At 37.6% G+C, this 18,655-nt stretch overlaps 1 protein-coding gene across 19 annotated transcripts in view; it reads left to right on the top strand.

Moving 5' to 3' along the window:
- Positions 1 to 18,655, top strand: part of LOC129621292 (uncharacterized) — a 694,734-nt gene that overhangs the window by 482,485 nt on the left and 193,594 nt on the right. Inside the window, exon 9 of one of the 19 annotated variants that reach the window (XR_008699209.1) lies at positions 11,235 to 12,123. The exons of the other annotated variants lie outside the window; for them this stretch is intronic. The gene's annotated coding sequence lies outside the window, so the exon portion shown is untranslated. Of the gene's footprint in view, positions 1 to 11,234; positions 12,124 to 18,655 lie in introns of those variants that run through there. 19 annotated transcript variants of the gene reach the window in all.

Genomic DNA, 18,655 nt, shown 5'->3' with positions numbered 1-18,655 from the left:
GTGCAACAAAATGAGTCTATATAAGCAGTTCATAGTCAAGCATCAACAAGGGGGCTTAATTTAGGTTTGGAGGTTCCATTAATAGCTAAAACATTGATATTGCCACAGTCAACTGTATATCAAACCTTGGAACTTCTGTTTGTTTTTGAAGTTGGCCACAGAAAATAATTCATATTGGTCCTATAACTCTTAACTTTCTTTAGAAAACATATCTTTAATTGAGCTCTGCCCTTTCATGTCTAAATCATTATCATTCTGGCCTCAACCACTAAGATTCTGTTGCCATCATAACTCTTCTTTATAATTTTATTGTTATCTAATCCATCTGAGCTCCTAAAATGAAGTCTATAGAGTGGGTGACATAAAAACAACAGAACTAACTTTCTTATGACTCTGGAGGATGAAGTCCAAAACCAGTGTGCTATAGATTCAGTGCCTGGTAAGGGCCCACTTCTTGGTTTAGAGAAGGTTGTCATTTTGCCAGGTTCTCACAGGGCAGAAAGTACAAGAGAGCTCTCTGGAGTCTTTTATATAAGGGTACTAGGCCCAGTGTTGAGGGCTCTACAAAGGCCCTGCCTCCAAGTAGCATCACTTTGAGAGTTAGGATTTTCACTTTGAGAGTTAGGATTTCACATATGCATTTTGCGGTAACACAAACATTCAGTCTATGGTGTGTATCGTCTGGCTGCTTTCATCTTTTCACTGTTGATTGGCAAAAGATAAACATGGGTGTCGTCAGGTTTCCACTGCCTGCAGGATGGTAGATAGTAATGTCCAGAACACATTTAAGTTATTTAGGTTAGTGATCATGCTCCAGTGTGATTCACAGATGTTACTCTGAGATGCCTCCATTCTATAAGAGGAATAAGTAATGATTTCATGAGAAAAACTACTTGGAAATTTGAAAGTACCATGTAAAGACAAAGAGTAAATTTTTCTGTTCTAACATTGGAACAAATTAGATTGACTCTTGTGATACAAAATAAAATTAGTATTTTACCAGAAGGATACATGTGATCAAGAAAATATAATTTTGAGGAATTATTTAGTACCTGTTATAGAATCATTTTTCTGATGATGAAAACACTTTATGAAGAACAAATGAAAAAAAATGAGTGCTGCAGTGAAATAGGAACACAGACAAATCTGCATTGAAATTCTATTAACAAGATGAAGTGTGGTTCACGTGTCTTACAGCTGCCAACAGTGAGATTTTTCTTAGCCTTGGAATGCTGTTTGAATGCTTGTTTAATGGAAAACCCTTTGAAAGGAGGTTAGTATGATTGGCAGTATATGGAAATTAACCCTCAGAGGTAACCCAATTATTAATGCTTAAACCAAAGGACTGACCACTTGATTTATAATTTAACCCACATTTTAAATTTCAGTTAGGAAAAGTATGACTTGAAGATTTTTTTAACACTTCTTATTTTAAAATAATTATGATTCACAGAAGTTTTAAACAAAGTACACAGAGAAGTCCCATGCATCTTTCACCTGACTTCCCCATATATTAACATCTTGCATAACTATAGGGCAATAGCCAAACTAAGAAGCTGGCGTTGGTACAATCAATAGAGCTTTGTCAGACCTCATCAGTTACACGTGTATGAAGGTTTTCTCAGGAAATTTTTTATGACTTTATTGTAATTCTTCAGATGGTCTAGATCTAGAGCTTTTAAAACTAAAAATCACATCTTCTGTAAAATGGCAAAAAATGATCTTGGAGAAATAGCAGTGAGTGGTCTTAAAGAGAGATCTTATTAATAGCTCCCTGCCCAGGAATTGAAGCTAGGTAGTCTGGATGAAGTCTGAACCAGGTGGCTCAGATGATAAAGTATCTGCCTGCAATACAGGAGACCTGGGTTCAATCCGTAGGTTGAGAAGATCCGCTGGAGGAGGGAATGGCAACCCACTCCAGTATTCTTGCCTGGAGAATCCCATGGACAGAGGAACCTGGCAGGCTACAGTCCATGGGATTTCAGAGTCGGACTGGACTGAGCAATTAACATTTTCTTTCAGCTTGGATGGAAGCCAGGAATCCTAGCTGCTAGACCACCACAGGGTAGAGACTGGAAGTAAGGTTTCCCTGCCTCTTGCCCCATTTAACGGCAAGAATGTTTCAGGGAGGCCAGAACTGTAAAAACAGGTACAAAATCATTAGAGATACAGTACAACAGGTTGGAGAGTACATAGAGAAACAGTGTTTATTTAAGACAGAAGCAAGGCAGAAATACACATCCAAAGAGAGAGTGTGTGGGTGGCCTCCCTAATGCAGTAAAGAGGTGATTTAAATCACTTAAACAGAGCAGTTCTTCCTGGTCTCTGTTTACCTTTGGCCAATTATCTTGTTTCTTTTTCCACAACTGACTAGTTTTAGGACCCACCCCTACATGCGTGGGCTACTTTTTGCTAAGATGGATTCCACTGCAAAGGCTTGTGCGGGGTTTTGTTGTCACCTATTATGGGGTGGCACCCCCTCCTTCTAAACCCCCAAGTAGTGTTTCTGGGCCTGTGCAGTCAGGGGAAGTTCCTTGACCTCAGGAGTGGTCATCTTGTCTTGTTATTCCAGCAGAGCTCAGCTTTTGCCACTAGCCTTGTCCTTGGAGTGTCTGGGGGAAAAAAAAGCTTCAATTTCACTCCACTTGACAAACACCAGCTGTTCATCCATCTATCTCCTACCTCAAAAGCACAAACTGATTCTTATTTTCTTGAAGGAAGCTGCATATAGAGTATGTTGTAACCTCAAATAATCCACTGCTGAATCACTCAGAAAGAACTGCCAGCAAGTCTTCTCTGATTTGATCCTGATCAAACCAGCCAAAATTGTAGGAGCCTATCCCTTTATTCATTAGGCTAAATTTACTTCAATTAAGAAGGGTAACTGAGAAGCACTCTTTGATAGCATGTATGGGATGGTTTATTTACTATAGTATTAGTCATTCATTTAAAATATTTTGGTTTTCATTTTTTAAGATGTGTTCAGATTATTTTTGCTCTGTGGTACATGGTATTATCTATTTTTTTAATTTATAACTTGGTTTAGGGTGTTTGTGTTATGACTGGAAGCTTTGTGTGACATTGTACATCCTTTGTTTATTCTTCTTGCTCCTATTGACATTGTTAGAGTGTTCAGCCTGGCACACTGTAGGAAAGCAATATATATTGTTGGAAATGAATAGCTCTTGGACTTCCTGTTGGAAACAGATGCTTCATTTTTCTCTTTCTTTAAGTTTTCTGTAGCCATTAAGGTTGTCTGGCTCCTATCATCAAATATCATGAGGCCCAGACCCAGAAACAATTTCTTTGGAGTAACAAATGAATGAGCTCCTATCTTCTTAATTCTTCCACTTATAAACATCTCATCACAGATTTTCAAACTCTTCATTTGGTTAAGTTATTTAAGGGACTTCCTTTTTCCTTATCAATTCCTTCTATATCTAATGCTAAATTATCTATGAGACTCTGGGTAAGTCACTTTACCCTTTAGGGTTATTTTTTTATCTAAAAATGGAATTTGAATCTTAACTTTTCTTGTGTAATTTAGTGGTTAACTTGTAACTCCTTTCAGTATATGGTTATTCTACAATTTATTTAAACATTTTTCTCTGGGTGCTTATTTGGGTTGTTTCCAGTCTTAACTGTGTGGTTTATAACTCTCAAATATATTTTTCAAGTCTGGTAGATTTAGTGTCAATGCTACTGAGGATAGAGGATTAAAATATTGCTACTTAGGTAAGAGTTGAATAAATTACTTCCTTCAGCCTTCTCTCTCCACCCAATTAACTTCTTTTACTTCTCTTTCTACTTTTGTGATCCTTTTAATTTATATATTCTAGCTCTCTTTTTATCTATCTTTCTAATCTCACTTGCTGCTGTTCATTTAGATTGAACAAGAGTCAGGAATCCCTAAGTTCTGAAAGTCTTAATATATTAAGAGAAAGTTATATTTAGTTTATTCAGGTTTTTATATTATTTTATATTGATTGAATATTAATGTTTGTAGTCCTCTCCAAGAAGCTCCTTTCAACATTTCTAAAACCAAGAATGTGACTTGAGTTTTCTTTGTATTATCCTCCCAAAATAAAGAATCTAGTAACAGTGGTCTGAGAAAGTTACAGAATAAAGTAAACCAAGAAAAGTCTGAAAGTTGAATAAGCAATAGAGTAAAATCTTACCTGTTGCTCTTACCTTAGTAGCGTTTAGCTTTTATTTATCATTGAAAAAATGTATTGGAGGCTGGAAATAGGTAATAAAGAAGCACAGCTACTGGTGAAGGATTTTTGGAGATTGTGTTTACGCTGTTAGTTTCATCTTAGTTATTTTACCCCATTCCTTCTCACCTCTGCTCTCGACTTCCCAATTTTTCTGGCAGGAAATACAATATGATGATGAAGAATGATAGCTGGCAAATAAACTGACCATTTGAAGATTCAATTTCTTCCTCTGTGAATGGAGATAATGCAGTTTCCCTATTAATATTTTTAAAGTTAAAGAGCATAGCACAGTGACCAAAATGTTGTGATAGCTAAAAGAAACACTGTAAGTGCTGACTTATTAAAAGAAATGTTAAAAAATGAATGACACATGCCTTACCCTTGAGGCTCCAAAAGCTAGTGGAGTGAATATCTTCCTATCTATTAATATCTTTCTATCCATTCATCTATATACATCATTCTAAAAAGAATTAAATGTATTGGAAATACAAATGAAGTGCTATTAGAAACAGAGGAAAAGGTGATTGATTTTGCCTAGGGAGAAAATAAATAGAGCAGGTTAAACACAGGAAGTGATATTCACAACAGATTTTGAAAAATAATTCAAGTTTTTGACAGAGAATTTCAGAGAAGAGAAAGGCCATTGTGTACACAGAGAGAAAAAATATAGAATGTTGGGTGAAGACATTGGCATACTTGTAGACTGAGAACAAATAGTCAACAGAGAGGTAGAGGTTGAATGGGGAGGCAGAAAAAAATCAAATTATATCCAGGGGAGTAAGGAGAGTACAAAATTTAGGGCTTATTTACAAAATAAGAAAACAGTTTGCCATGGAAAAAAAAGGAAGGACCCTTAGCTTAGTTGCTAGGAAAGGAGGTAATTAAAGGAGGAGTTACATTTAGAGGTGGAAGAGAGAAAAATTAGGTGGAAATTTTAAAAAATTGTTTTGATATATTATAAAATGAGTGTGGGATGATTCTTGGAGGACTTGAAGAAAGTGATGATTGTTTAGATAAACCATTTGGCATGTCAACTCAGAATGAATGAAAAGAGAATAGCAATGAGTTTGCTGGAGGTTATAAATTTCTCCCAGGTAAGGGTTATTTCTTAATCTGATAGATTTCCCCAGTTAGTTTTGACGTCTCTTGCAAAGACCAGAGCTTGAGGCCATCAGTACTCATGCACTACCTTCTGTATGCTAGGCATGACATCAACAATAGCTGACATTTATTGTGTGTTTGCTATATGCTAAAGCAGTTTGAATCTGTTATTTAATCCTCCTAAAAACCTTTGAGGTAAATACTATTTTCTTTCCTTATTTCACATAAGAAATTATTGAAGTCAGAAAAGTCAAGGTCAGAAAGTTACAAATTAGCAAACCATGGCTGGAATGCAAGCAGTCCGGCTTCAGAGCCTGTGCCCTTAACTTTTATGCTGTATATCCCTGCCCAACGCAGTTAACAAAACTGATATGGTCTATGCCCTTTGGAGCTTATAGTGTGGGCAGAAAACAACAACACAAAATGCATATAAGTAAAATAAGTAAAAATTATGGTAAACGTTAGAAAGAAAATCAGTAGAAGGAGCCAACCAAGAGAAAAGCTGGGGACAGAATATTCTAGGCAGAAGAAAGAATACCTTAAGGATTTACGATGGGGAAGAGCTTGGTAGTTTTGAAGACCTGGAAGAATACTGGAGAATAAGAGAAGGAATGAGAAGCAAGAGATAAAGATGGAGATATAGGTAGACACTGTATCTACTGAAGCTTTGAGAGCCATGGTAAGAAGTTAATACTTTGAGTGATTGTGGGAAATCATTGCAGAAATTTAGCTAGGGAAGTGACACAATCTGCTTTGCATTTCCCTGGCAGATTTCTGAAAAGAATGTATAGAAATGAGTTAAGATGGCAACTGGGAGGTGGCTGGCATAACAGATCAGGAAAAATATGATGATAATTTTGACTAGGAAAATGGCCAACGAGACTGCAAGAAAGGAAATGGTTCCATATATATTGTGAAGGAGGAATCAACTAGTCTTAAACAGGAGAGAGAGGGAAAAAGAGCTCTCGAGGATGACTTCTAGGGTTTTGGCTTGAGCAGCTTGGTGGCTAGAGGTATAATTAAAAAATGTGTGGAGATTGGAGGTATGGAAAGCTTGAGATATGAATCAAGAGCTGATTTGGGGTATGTTAAATTTGGGGACTCTGACATATCCAAGTGCAGATGTTATGTTATTGGATATGCAAATCTAAAACTTAGAGGGAATTCGTACAACTGCTGAGTTCTGCATTCTGCTGAGGACTGGGCAGTTGATAAGTGGTTTTTGAACCACAAACCAAATTTAATAAGGTTTGGTTTGTGGCTACAATCCATTTGTAAAGTACATTCTTTGTTTCAATAATGAGTTCAGGGAAGATCTTGATTTCTTAATATTTTTCCATGAGTCAAATAAAATTCTGTACTTATATCTTGCTGCTGCTGCTACTGCTAAGTCACTTCAGTCGTGTCTGACTCTGTGCAACCCCATAGATGGCCTCCTACCAGGCTCCTCTGTCCCTGGGATTCTCCAGGCAAGAAGATTCTCCAGCCCACTGGAGTGGGCTGCCATTTCCTTCTCCAATGCATGAAAGTGAAAAGTCAAAGTGAAGTCACTCAGTCGTGTCCGACTTTTAGCGACCCCATGGACTGCAGCCTACCAGGCTCCTCTGTCCGTGAGATATTCCAGGCAAGAGTACTGGAGTTAGCAGTGATTAATTAACTAGAAATGTGAGAGCAGGGTCTATGCTGTGTATGTAAGCAAGGTCAAGTCACTGATTGGCTACATCTTAGCAGGCATTTGAGGTCATGACAAACTCTGTTGTCAAGTTTCATATGTACTAGCTCTTATCATGGTGAAAGATGTTCCACATACCATTTTGGCAAATATATGGTATATACTGAGCCTGTGTGCGTGTCCATTGTCTTTGACATTCTCAAACTAAAAAACAGACCACTGATAATTTGTGATTTGTTGTTTTCTATCAAAAATTTTAAAAAATCAACCTGGGACAGTATAATGTTACACCTGTGCATGTATAAAACAAGGGTTTATACATGCTTTAAATCACTGGGCTTTAAAAGACCTGCAGGGTGTGTATCTATCATGGCTATATTTCTGTTTCTTGATTTATTCAGTTCAGTTCAGTTCCTCAGTTGTGTCCAACTCTTTGTAACCCCATGGACTGTAGCACACCAGGCCTCCCTGTTCATCACCAACTCCTGGAGCTTGCTCAAACTCATGTCCATTGAGTTGGTGATGCCATCCAACCATCTCATCCTCTGTCATCCCCTTCTCCTCCTGCCTTTAATCTTTGCCAGCATCAGGGTCTTTTCCAATGAGTCAGTTCTTTGCCTCAGGTGGCCAAAGTATTGGCCAAAGTATTCTTTCATTGGAAAGTCCAAAATACTAGGAAGTTCCTTCAGTGAGTCAAAATTTGTCTCCTTATTACTTCTGTCCTTTTTCTGTCTCCTGGAGACATGGAACAAAACTGTACTTTCTTATTATGTGGAAATCTTTTGTATGTCCCCTCTGTATTCTTGGTCAAGCATCCTCATCTCCACATTCTTCACATGATGTGTTGTTAGTCCCTTTACTATGTTATAGAATCATGTCTATAAGCGTTACAAAATTAAACATAATGACCCATTGTGCTTCATCAGTATAGAATACTTTGGATTTATTACTTCCTAAATTGTAGATCTCCATTTCTGTGAATTCATCCTACAACTGCACTGGTTTATTTGACACACACATTATGCATTTACTTGAACTCCTAAAACAATGATAAAAATGAAAATAATAGTGACAACAAAAAGTGCCATTGATTTGATATACACCTTTCCCCATGATCAGAGCTGTTACATTTGAAACTTAGCAACGGAATTTGTCATGTCCTGAAGCAGCAGGTGGACTGCTTCGCCAATCAATATGCCAGGCACATTGTATGCAATATCTCAGGAATTTGAATTCATAGTTGACTTAACCCAATATCTTTTTTTTTTTTTCACGCTCTACTAACTACACTTTCCAAACTCTATTCCTCTAGGTACAAGGTCTTCAAATACTGGGACCTTATCTATTTTGTGTATCACTTTTTCCCGAGTGCCTATAATAAATGACACATAATGGGTGCTTAGTAAATGGTGGCTCTCATGGTAAAGAACCCACCAGACAATATAGGACACATAAGAGACTCGAGTTCAATCTCTAGGTTGGGAAGATCCCCTGGAGGAGGGCATGGCAATTCACTCCAGTATCTTGCTTGGAGAATCCCATGGACAGAGGAACCTGATGGGCTACAGTCCATAGGGTTGCACAGAGTTGGACATGCACACACACAAATACTTATTAAAGGAATAAGAAACTAATTTTACTTACAGCCATATCTCTTTTTGTCATCTTTTCCATAGGAATATAATTTTATCACAATATCTTGTTTAAATCGTGAATATTATTGGCCCTTTTAATATAGAATAGAAATCTTGCTAAGGAAGAAATAATTTGAATTGGACATGATCTTTCTTAATGGGTTATGAGTCAAGTTTTAAGTAAAATTAAGGGAGTTTATAAACTCCCTGAAATTGTTTGCAAAATTTTGTTTGTTTGCATGTACATGTTTTGGGAAGATAGCTATCCATCCTATATTTCAGTTATGCATCTAATGTTTTGGGGGCAAATGTATCCATAGCTTGAATCAGATTTCTGAAAGGATCTCTTATTCAGGAAAGGTTATCAACCTTGGAGTGAGTGGTTCTCACACACTTTTATTTCACAGTTGGGTCCTGCCTGGAATTGAAGTTCGTGCTGAGTGTACCTTGCCGCCTTTGAAAATTAGAATCACATTCACTGTCTTCAATGCTCTGGGACTTTCATGTTTCCTCAGTTCTCTAAAGATTACCTAAAGCAGTCTATCATCCTGAAATGAAAGTCTGTTCAGTAACCTGAAATATAATTCTCAGGTCAAGAGATTGACTTATTTACAGCCTATAGATATCCCCTTACAAGCCCTTCCCTCACTTTGAGCTTCATTTCCCAGGTAACCAATTGTTTGTTCTACTCATTTTAGTCTAAATGTCTTTTCCTTTACAGTGAGTACAAAAGCAAAACAAGAGTTGAGGAGTTCAGTTTTCTATTTGTTCTCTATCTACAATACACCATCAGTTTCAAACAGCAGGTAGACTCCTCCTTTGTGGCTGGGTTTCTTTCATTGGAGAAACTTACATTTGTAGGTGGCACACTAAGAAGTACGTGAGTGAGGCTGAAAAGGAGAGGGTGACAAAGCAATGCTGTTGTGGTTGTATGTGAGAGCCCCCCGGGGTAAATGATCCAGGGATGTGTTGGCGTGTTCCTTACACAGGTCACGGAACTGGGACAGAGACAAGAGGTGCCAGAAGTGGAGGCAGGGGGTAGGTGTTAGCCATTCAGATACAAGTACATTCAGATGGCTCTTACCAGCTGATCACCATCAATTATCACTACCTTTCAGACTGTAATTACTCAACAAACTAGGAAGGAAACCTCTGAGGGTTTGAGAAGGTTGCTCATGTTTCCCTGTTCTAGATTCTTCTGCTTCTTAGGGGGTTCATTCTGTGCTTTCTGGGTGGTATGTTTGTTTTTCATGGCATCTTCTTGCATCAGTGGACAGATATATACATGTGGGTATCTGACTTTGATTCCTTCACAACCATACATGCCCTGTGCATCTTTTGCATCAGAGTTCACCCTCCCCATTGCAATGAAAGTCTTCAACAAAACGAATGGAATTTCAGTGGTTTCTTCCCAGCATATTTCCGCTGAGTTAGTGCAGAATCAGTTCCCTATATCTAAGGAGACAAGTGTGCTACTGTGAGGAATATTTCTTAAATGCTGGATAAGGTTAATGACTTTAAACACAATTTAAAGTATAGCACTTTAAATAAGTCTTGAACATGAATGCCCTAGTTTGCCATAAAGAAAGCAAACTAACCAACCAAATCCAGCTACTTAACTAACCAAATAAACCAGCCAACAAACAAAAGACAGTGAGAAAAATGGAAAGAAATTAGAGAAAGAAGCTGAAAGAAAATTATTTTCACCCATAACTCTTTTCTGATCAGCACAGATTTGATGGTAGAAGGTTTGTATGTTTAGGGATTATTTGGAATACATTTAATTAAGAAGAGGTTTGTTTGGAAGTCTGGTGATTTGGGGAGTAGATAAGGCCCTGGTGATAGACACGAATGTAAGAAAAACCAATGCTACAGTAGTTTGTTGAAGGTTTGCTGAGTACATTGGTTATATGACCTTTTGGAAAGTGAGGAACATAGAAACAACTATTTTGGATTTTTTGTTTATATTGTTTGAAAAGACAGCAGTTCACACACACACACACACACACACACACACACACACACACCACTTACTCTTCTCTTTCCTCTTTGGAGGCGCTGTGATTTTCATAAACACATTTTTCCTGCAAAGATCTTGAAATGAATTTTATAGGAGTCTGCAGTGGAAAACATTAACATGCTTCAGAGTATGACTGAATTTGGCACCTGTAATAAATTTCCAGTGTCATTCTCTGAACCTGATAGGCCTTGCTAGAATTTTAATAGCTTCTCCACAAACCTGTAAATACAACTAAAGTGTCTGTCACCTTTAGAAAATAATCATTCTGACATGCTTTATTCACTTACAACTCATTTGACACATTTTCAGTTACATTTAAATGTGAGCTTCATTTAGTTCCTCATTTCACTTAGCAAAGGTTAGCTATTCATTACATAAGTTGTTTCCAGAGATAGAAAGACCCAGATCAACAGAATTAGAATACAACGTGAATATGGTATTCTTGTTAAATCTTCTGTGCTCAAAATATATTTGCAATTAATTACAAATGTCTCTAATGGGATTTCAGGGTAATGGAAATATCAGTATTGATTGTTTCACTACATACTTGATTTCTCCCCTCAAAAGCATCATTTCTTTTTCTCATTAAGGAATATTTTATATTTGAAGACTTGCAGTTTGTGGAAAGGAAGAAGAGAGCTGACATTATTCCGATCTTGCATGTGAAATCTTCAGTTTGAAATATCTTTCTTTCCATTTCAATTTGTGAAGGCATAGAAAGACTTCACGTGTTGAAGGCATTAGGTAATTCATTTCAGAGCTAGAATGATTTGGCAATCTACTGAAGACACAGATGAACCAGGATCTCAACTTTCCCCTTCTTATTTGGGGCTGAAGGAAACTCAGAAAGAAGACAAAAACTCACAAATTGGCTAGCTTTTCACTTAGTGATTAGTTTACCACTGCCAGACTCCAGTCTCTTGAAGACTAATGCTCCTTCTTGCCACCAGACCCTTGATGCATGTTTGGCAGACGGTTTGAATGCTCTAGTACTGAGGTCTACTTGCTGGGCAGCTCTGTGACCGGGGGTTATGGCTGACAATCAACTTACAGTATCTAGATGGACACAAAGGGTGATTTCAGCTTCCTCCAGGTAGAGCATGATGTTTTGAAGAGGGCTCAGAATAGGATCTTGTTCACTCTCAAGCACAGGTGGCCAGGCTCTTTGCTAAATAGGTGTGTAAATTGTTAAATTAAACAAGGGAGCTGTTAGACTGAGGTGGTTCTAATATCTTAGCAGTGTAGGTCAGCAAACCAAAACCTAAGCCTGAAAATCCTCAAGGTTAAGAAATTAAGCCTGAGAATAAGGAACACGCTATGGCTCACCAAAGGTTTCCTTGCTTTGTTTCTGCCTTTTCTCTATAAAAGTCTTTCCCAGAACTCTTGTTGGTGGAGAGCTTTCAACTACTTCTGGTTTTGGTTTTGCCCTATTCAAATTGATTTTTGCTCTAATCAAACTCTTAAACTGAAACATATTAAAATTTTATCTTTTAAAACTGAAACATATTAAAATTTTATCTTTTAACAAAATGTATTGTTTCCCTAAGGCTTCTCTCAGCCATTTGCAGAAAAGGGAAGGGGAGAGGGGAAAAGAGGAAAATGTAGGTTGGGGGGCTCTTAATCTTATACAATTGCTCTGCAGAGAATGACAATCAGAGCACATCAGGCCTCAGCTTCACAAGAAAATGCTCTCTAGATTGAATGTTTATATGAGGAAAAGTTCTCCAATAAGTAAGAGAATGATTCTTCCTCCTAGGCACAGTGTAGGAAGGGAACTTAAGGGAAGATTGTTCATTATAGAGTGATGCTTGTTAAATTACATTTGAACTGGCCTTTGGATTTTCCAAAGTGCTTTTATTTTTCATAATCCCCATTTGTCCTGTAAAACAGCTCCATGAAGTAAGGAAAAGGCAGGTGTTTTTCTCAGACGTGGAAAGAAAACTCTGAAACACCAAAGTAGGCTTTCTGAATGAAGCTTGTTTACTTGCTTCCCTGGAGGAGCCGTGAAAGAGAAAGCTAAAATGCTCTCATGGTGAACACAGTAGGACCACATCACTTATTCCTTTATTTCAGATACTGGCTTTATTTTCTTACTTCTACCATCGTTCTCCCCACCACATCACTCTGACACACACACTTAAAACCGCATGGCATGTGGAACAGTTGGGCATCCTTATGCAAATCAAAACAACCCTCCAAACCCCCCAAACCTAGACACACCATATTTAACCAAAATAGATCATAGACATAAATATAAAATGCAAAATTATGCAACTTCTAGAAGAAAATATAGGATAAAATATCTATGTGATTTGGGGTTTGCAAATGAGTTTTTAGATGGAACACCAAAAGTTTGTTCTATGAAATAAAAATTTGATTTATTAGACATTATTAAAATTAAAACTTTGCTCTGTGAAAGACACTGTCAAGAGAATGAAAAGATAAGTCAGTGACTAGGAGAGAATAAAAAAGATGTCAATGACTAGGAGAAAATATTTACAAACCACATATCTGATCAAAGATTTATAGTCAAAACATACAAAACTCCTAAATTCAACAGTAAGAAAACAAAAAAGCCCAATTAAAATTGGTACAAGAGCTGAATATACACCTCACCAAAGAAGATATATAGGTGGCAAATAAATGTGTGAAAAGATGCTTTATGTTATTTGTGTGTTTAAAGAGCAGGAGATAACACTACACATATATTACAGTGTTAATATCCCAAAGCCAATAATATCAATTATTGGTAAAGATGCAGAGCAGCAGGAACTCATGTTCATTGTTGGTAGGAATACAAATTGATATAGCCATTTTGGAATATGATTTGGCAAATTTCTTACAAAGCCAAACTTGGTCTTGGCACATCATCTAGCAGTTGGGATCTTAAGTGTTTACCTAGTTGATCTGAAATTTTATGTCCACATAAAAATTTGCATTGTGAGTGTTTGTAGTAGCTTTATTTTGCCCTTTTTTTTGTTTTAAAATTTAATAGTTAAATTTATTTATTTTTAATTGAATAATATTGCTTTAAAATATTATATTGATATCTGCCATACATCAACATAAATCACATAGGTATACATATATCCCCTCCCTCTGGAGCCTCCCTCCCACCTCCTACCCCATCCCACCCTTTGAGGTTGTTACAGAGCCCTGGTTTGTGTTCCCTGAATCATAGAGCAAATTCCCATGGCCTATCTATTTTACATAAGGTAGTGTATATGTTTCCATGTTACTCTCTCCATTTGTCCCATCCTCTCCTTCTTCCAGGATGACTGACTCTAGGTGGGTGATCACATCATCATGGTTATCTGGGTCATGAAGATCTTTTTTGTATGGTTCTGTGTATTCTTGCCATCTCTTCTTAATATCTTCTGCTTCTGTTAGGTCCATACTATTTCTGTCCTTTATTGTGCCCATATTTGCATGAAATGTTCCCTTGGTATCTCTAATTTTCTTGAAGAGATCTCTAGTATTTCCCATTCTGTTGTTTTCCTCTATTTCTTTGCATTGATCCCTGAGGAAGGCTTTCTTAACTCTCCTTGCTATTCTTTGGAACTCTGCATTCAAATGGATATATCTTTCCTTTTCTCCTTTGCCTTTAGCTTCTCTTCTTTTCATAGCTGTTTCAGACAACCGTTTCGCCTTTCTTTTTCTTGGGGATGGTCTTGATCACTGCCTCCTGTACAATGTCATGAACCTCCATCCATAGTTCTTCAGGCATTCTGTCTATCAGATCTAATCCCTTAAATCTATTTGCCACTTCTACTATATAATTGTAAGGGATTTGATCTAGGTCATACCTGAATGGTCTAGTGGTTTTCCCTACTTCAATTTAAATCTGAGTTTGGCAATAAGGAGTTCATGATCTGAGCCAAAGTCAGCTCCCTTTATTTATTTATTTATTTTGGTGGGGGGGCGGGGAAGGGAGGGTCTCCAAAATCACTGAAGATGGTGCTTGCAGCCATGAAATTAAAAGATGCTTGCTCCTTGGAAGAAAGGCTAAGACCAACCTAGACAGCATATTAAAAAGCACAGACGTCACTTTGACAACAAAGATCTGTCTAGTCAAAGCTATGGTTTTTCCAGTGGTCACATATAGAAGTGAGAGTTGGACTATAAAGAAAGCTGAGCACCAAACAATTGATGCCTTTTGAACTGTGGTGTTGGAGAAGACTCTTGAGAGTCAGTTGGACAGCAAGAAGATCCAACCAGTGAATCCTAAAGGAAATCAGTCCTGAATATTCATTGGAAGGACTGATGCTGAAGCTGAAATTCCAATACTTTGGTCATCTGATGTGAAGAACTGACTCATTTGAAAAGACCCTGGTGCTGGGAAAGATTGAAGGTGAGAGGAGAAGGTTATGACAGAGGATGAGATGGTTGGATGGCATCACTGACTCGATGGACATGAGTTTGAGAAAGTTCTGGGAGTTGGTGATGGACAGGGAAGCCTGGCGTGCTGCAGTCCATGGGGTCACAAAGAGTTGGACACGACTGAGTGATAGAACTGAACAGAACTGAACTCCTTCCCACCCCCACCCCTGTGTCTGTTAAGTGTCTTCTTTATATCTGTGTCTCCATTGTGTAACAACTTTATTTTGAGTCACCAAAACCCACATGCAACCAGGAGGGTTTTCCATAGATAATTAGATAAACTTTGATACATTGATACTGTGAATTAGTATTCAGTGATAAAATGAAAGAATTATCAAGTTATGCAAAAGCATGAATAAATCTTTACTGTATATTGTTTAGTAGATAGAAGCCTGTCTGGAAAGACTTTATGTTGTATGATTCCATTGTATGCTGACATTCTGGAAAAAACGAAACTTTGGAGTTAGTAGACAGATCAGTGGTTGCTGGCAATTTGGGAAGTAGAGGAGGATTAAGTAGTGAATTATAAGGAGTTTTTAAGGTGATGAAACTATTTTGTATGATATAATGGTGAATTCATACCATTTGGGGTCTTAATATCATGGAACTTTACAGCACAATGAGTGAACTTTGTGTAAATTAAAAATTATTTGAGAGGTTGAGGGATCCCAGGATGGAATGCAGAGTATGATGAAGGAATCTAACTCTATTAAAAATGTATAAAGTAACCTCACAGATGGGAGTGGGAAGAAAGCTGCTGACCTACGTAACTTTGGAAGAGTAGAGACTAAGACTAATCGCAAATGGAAGTATACATGTACTCTAGTTGATAAAGTCATTTCCCTCTGAGGCATGGGTGAAAAATGCTGAAATCACTATGCATGTATACTGAAATTGAACAATGGCAGATGTTGGAAACAAGGTTTTTTTTGTTTGTTTGTTTGTTTGTTTTTTCACTGTTGGAGTTAGAGGTTATAGACAAGCAAGGGGAGAAAGCTAGAATGATCCATGAAATATTGAATCAGATGAGCCTTGAATCTTACAGTGCTGGAATGTAAAGAAGGGCTAAGAGAAAACAAACCAAAAAGCCCCTGAAAGAGGGAAGGATGTTAGAATGACACCAGTGCCAACTGGCTCCTGCTGGCCAAAACGGAAACAATTTAAGCAACACAATGAAGTATATTAGATAATAACTCAGAGTATAAAATAACTATCCATGAATCTATAATGATATGAATAAATGCTTGAATAAATACATTGGGAGAATAGACAGATCTGGGCAGAAGAATTTTCAGTAATTTGTGTAGATGCTATATTATCAGGGAGGAGGCTCTTGCTTATCATTCAGCTCTCCTTAGCTGTGGTGTGCATAATGACTTTCTTCCAAACAATGCCTGCAGTATGTTTGGGGCGGGGGGTGAAACAGCTTGACAGTGGAGAAACTTCACACACCCTCCATTCAATGGGCTACGTTAATGTCAACAGTCATAAATCATGTGGGCTGTATGTATTCTTGATATGATCGGATGAGAATGGTACTTTATCTCTGTGGCTTTTTTTTTTTTTTTCGGGAACTCTATAACTCCAGTTAATCTTGAGAAAAACATCAGACAAATCCCGATGAAGGGACATTCTACTAAATTCCTGACCAGTACTCCTCAAAACTGTCAAGGAAAATATGAGAAACTGCTAACAGACAGGAGGAGCATAAGGAGATATGATAGACCATTAAGTATAATGTGAAATCCTGGGTAAGCTCCTCAAACAGGAAAAGGGCACTAGGTACAAATTAAGGAAATAGGCACAAATTATGAACTGTAGTAAATAATAGTGTATCAGTATTGGTTCATGAGTTGTGATCAATGTGCCTTACTAATATAAGGTGTTATCAGTTGGAGAAATTGGGTGTGAGATACATGGGGACTCACTGTATAACTTCTGTAAATCTAAAACTATTCTAAAATTAAAAAACAAAGAACCTTGAAAACTCCTAAAAGAAAAAAAAAAAAATTAAATCTTCCAGGAAGGTGAGAATACTTTGAAATTCTCTACCTACCCACCATTGGCTGTCAAGATTTGAGAGTTATCATAGAAGCAAAAATTCTAAATAATCATAAGTCTGCATGGATGAGTTTTTAAAATTCATTTCATTATTCTGGATAGATGATTCTTAAACTTTGATGTGAGTAGTAATTACTATTCAGATTTGTTGACCAAAATCATGTACACTGTACTTTATGCTTGATGTAAAGAAACTTCTAGGGTAATTCAATTCCTGTGACTTTGGCTTTGTACACCAACTTTGTAATATAACCCTGGAATAAGTTTCTGTTTTTCTATAATTCATCTTGATCTAGGAACTTTGGATCCTTTGGTGTAGACCAGTGAGAATGTTGTGTTATGAACAAAGGACTATGATGGATCCTATTATCTTGCACCCTCTTTTATTTTTTTTTTAAGCCAACAGAAAGAAAAGGAGAAAAACACCAACCCTTATATTTTCCTTTCAAGGCCAAATTTAAGTGTGTCCTCTGAACTTTTCTTGATTTCCAGAGTGAAATAAACCATTCTGTACCTCCAAAGAGGAGGCATGGCTCCACTCCAGTATTTTTGCCTGGAGAAGCCTCATGGACAGAGGTAGCAGATCTGACAGCATGACAGGCATCAGCATCTGCTTCAAATGTTGAGGCTCAGCATCCTTGTCTGATACTTCTAGGTGGAGTCTCGGGTGGTGGATCCTTGTATCTGTAGGGTATGCTACAATGAAGACTGAAAGAAAGCTGAGTAGAGTGTGCATTTATGCATTCCCCGTTTTTCTAATCTCTTCTTTGGGATGCCTGGAGGTGAGACTTTAATAGCAAATATTCTGTAATCCTTTACTTTTATTAAACAAAATTATGGATAATAAAACCTATGTACACCTTTTTTTTTTTAAAAGCAGGAACTAATAGAGAAATATAAAATGAAAGTAAGTTAAAATAAAATACTGTACCTTTCACTACAAGCTGAGCACTGAAGAATTGATGCTTTTGAACTGTGGTATTGGAGAAGACTCTTGAGAGTCCCTTGGACTGCAAGGAGATCCAACCAGTCCATCCTAAAGGACATCAGTCTTGGATGTTCATTGGAGGGACTGATGTTGAAGCTGAAACTCCAATACTTTGGCCACCTGATGCAAAGAGCTGACTCATTTGAAAAGACCCCGATGCTGGGAAAGATTGAGGGCAGGAGGAGAAGGGGATGACAGAGGATGAGATGGTTGGATGGCATCACCGACACAATGGACATGGGTTTGGGTGGACTCCGGGAGTTGGTGGTGGACAGGGAGGCCTAGCGTGCTGCAGTTCATAGGGTCACAAAGAGCTGGACATGACTGAGTGATTGAAGTGACTGACTGACATTTCACTATATAACACATAGGCATAGTTATACTGGAAGGTCAAAAAAATGAAGAAAATCATGAATTTCTAAAATATTCTTAAGGTGGGACATTAATGTTGCATTTGCATGTGTGCTAAGTCAATTCAGATATCCCATGTCCAGGGGAAAAGGAGAAGCCCCAGCAAGATGGTAGGAGGGGCAAAATCATGTTTAGAATCAAACCCCGTACCCACCAGAGACAGAGGGCTCA

Source organism: Bubalus kerabau, chromosome 10 (assembly GCF_029407905.1).
Source record: "Bubalus kerabau isolate K-KA32 ecotype Philippines breed swamp buffalo chromosome 10, PCC_UOA_SB_1v2, whole genome shotgun sequence".
NCBI lineage: Eukaryota > Metazoa > Chordata > Mammalia > Artiodactyla > Bovidae > Bubalus > Bubalus kerabau.
Note: the sequence above shows the minus strand (reverse complement) of the source record. Positions and strands in the feature narration are given on the sequence as shown.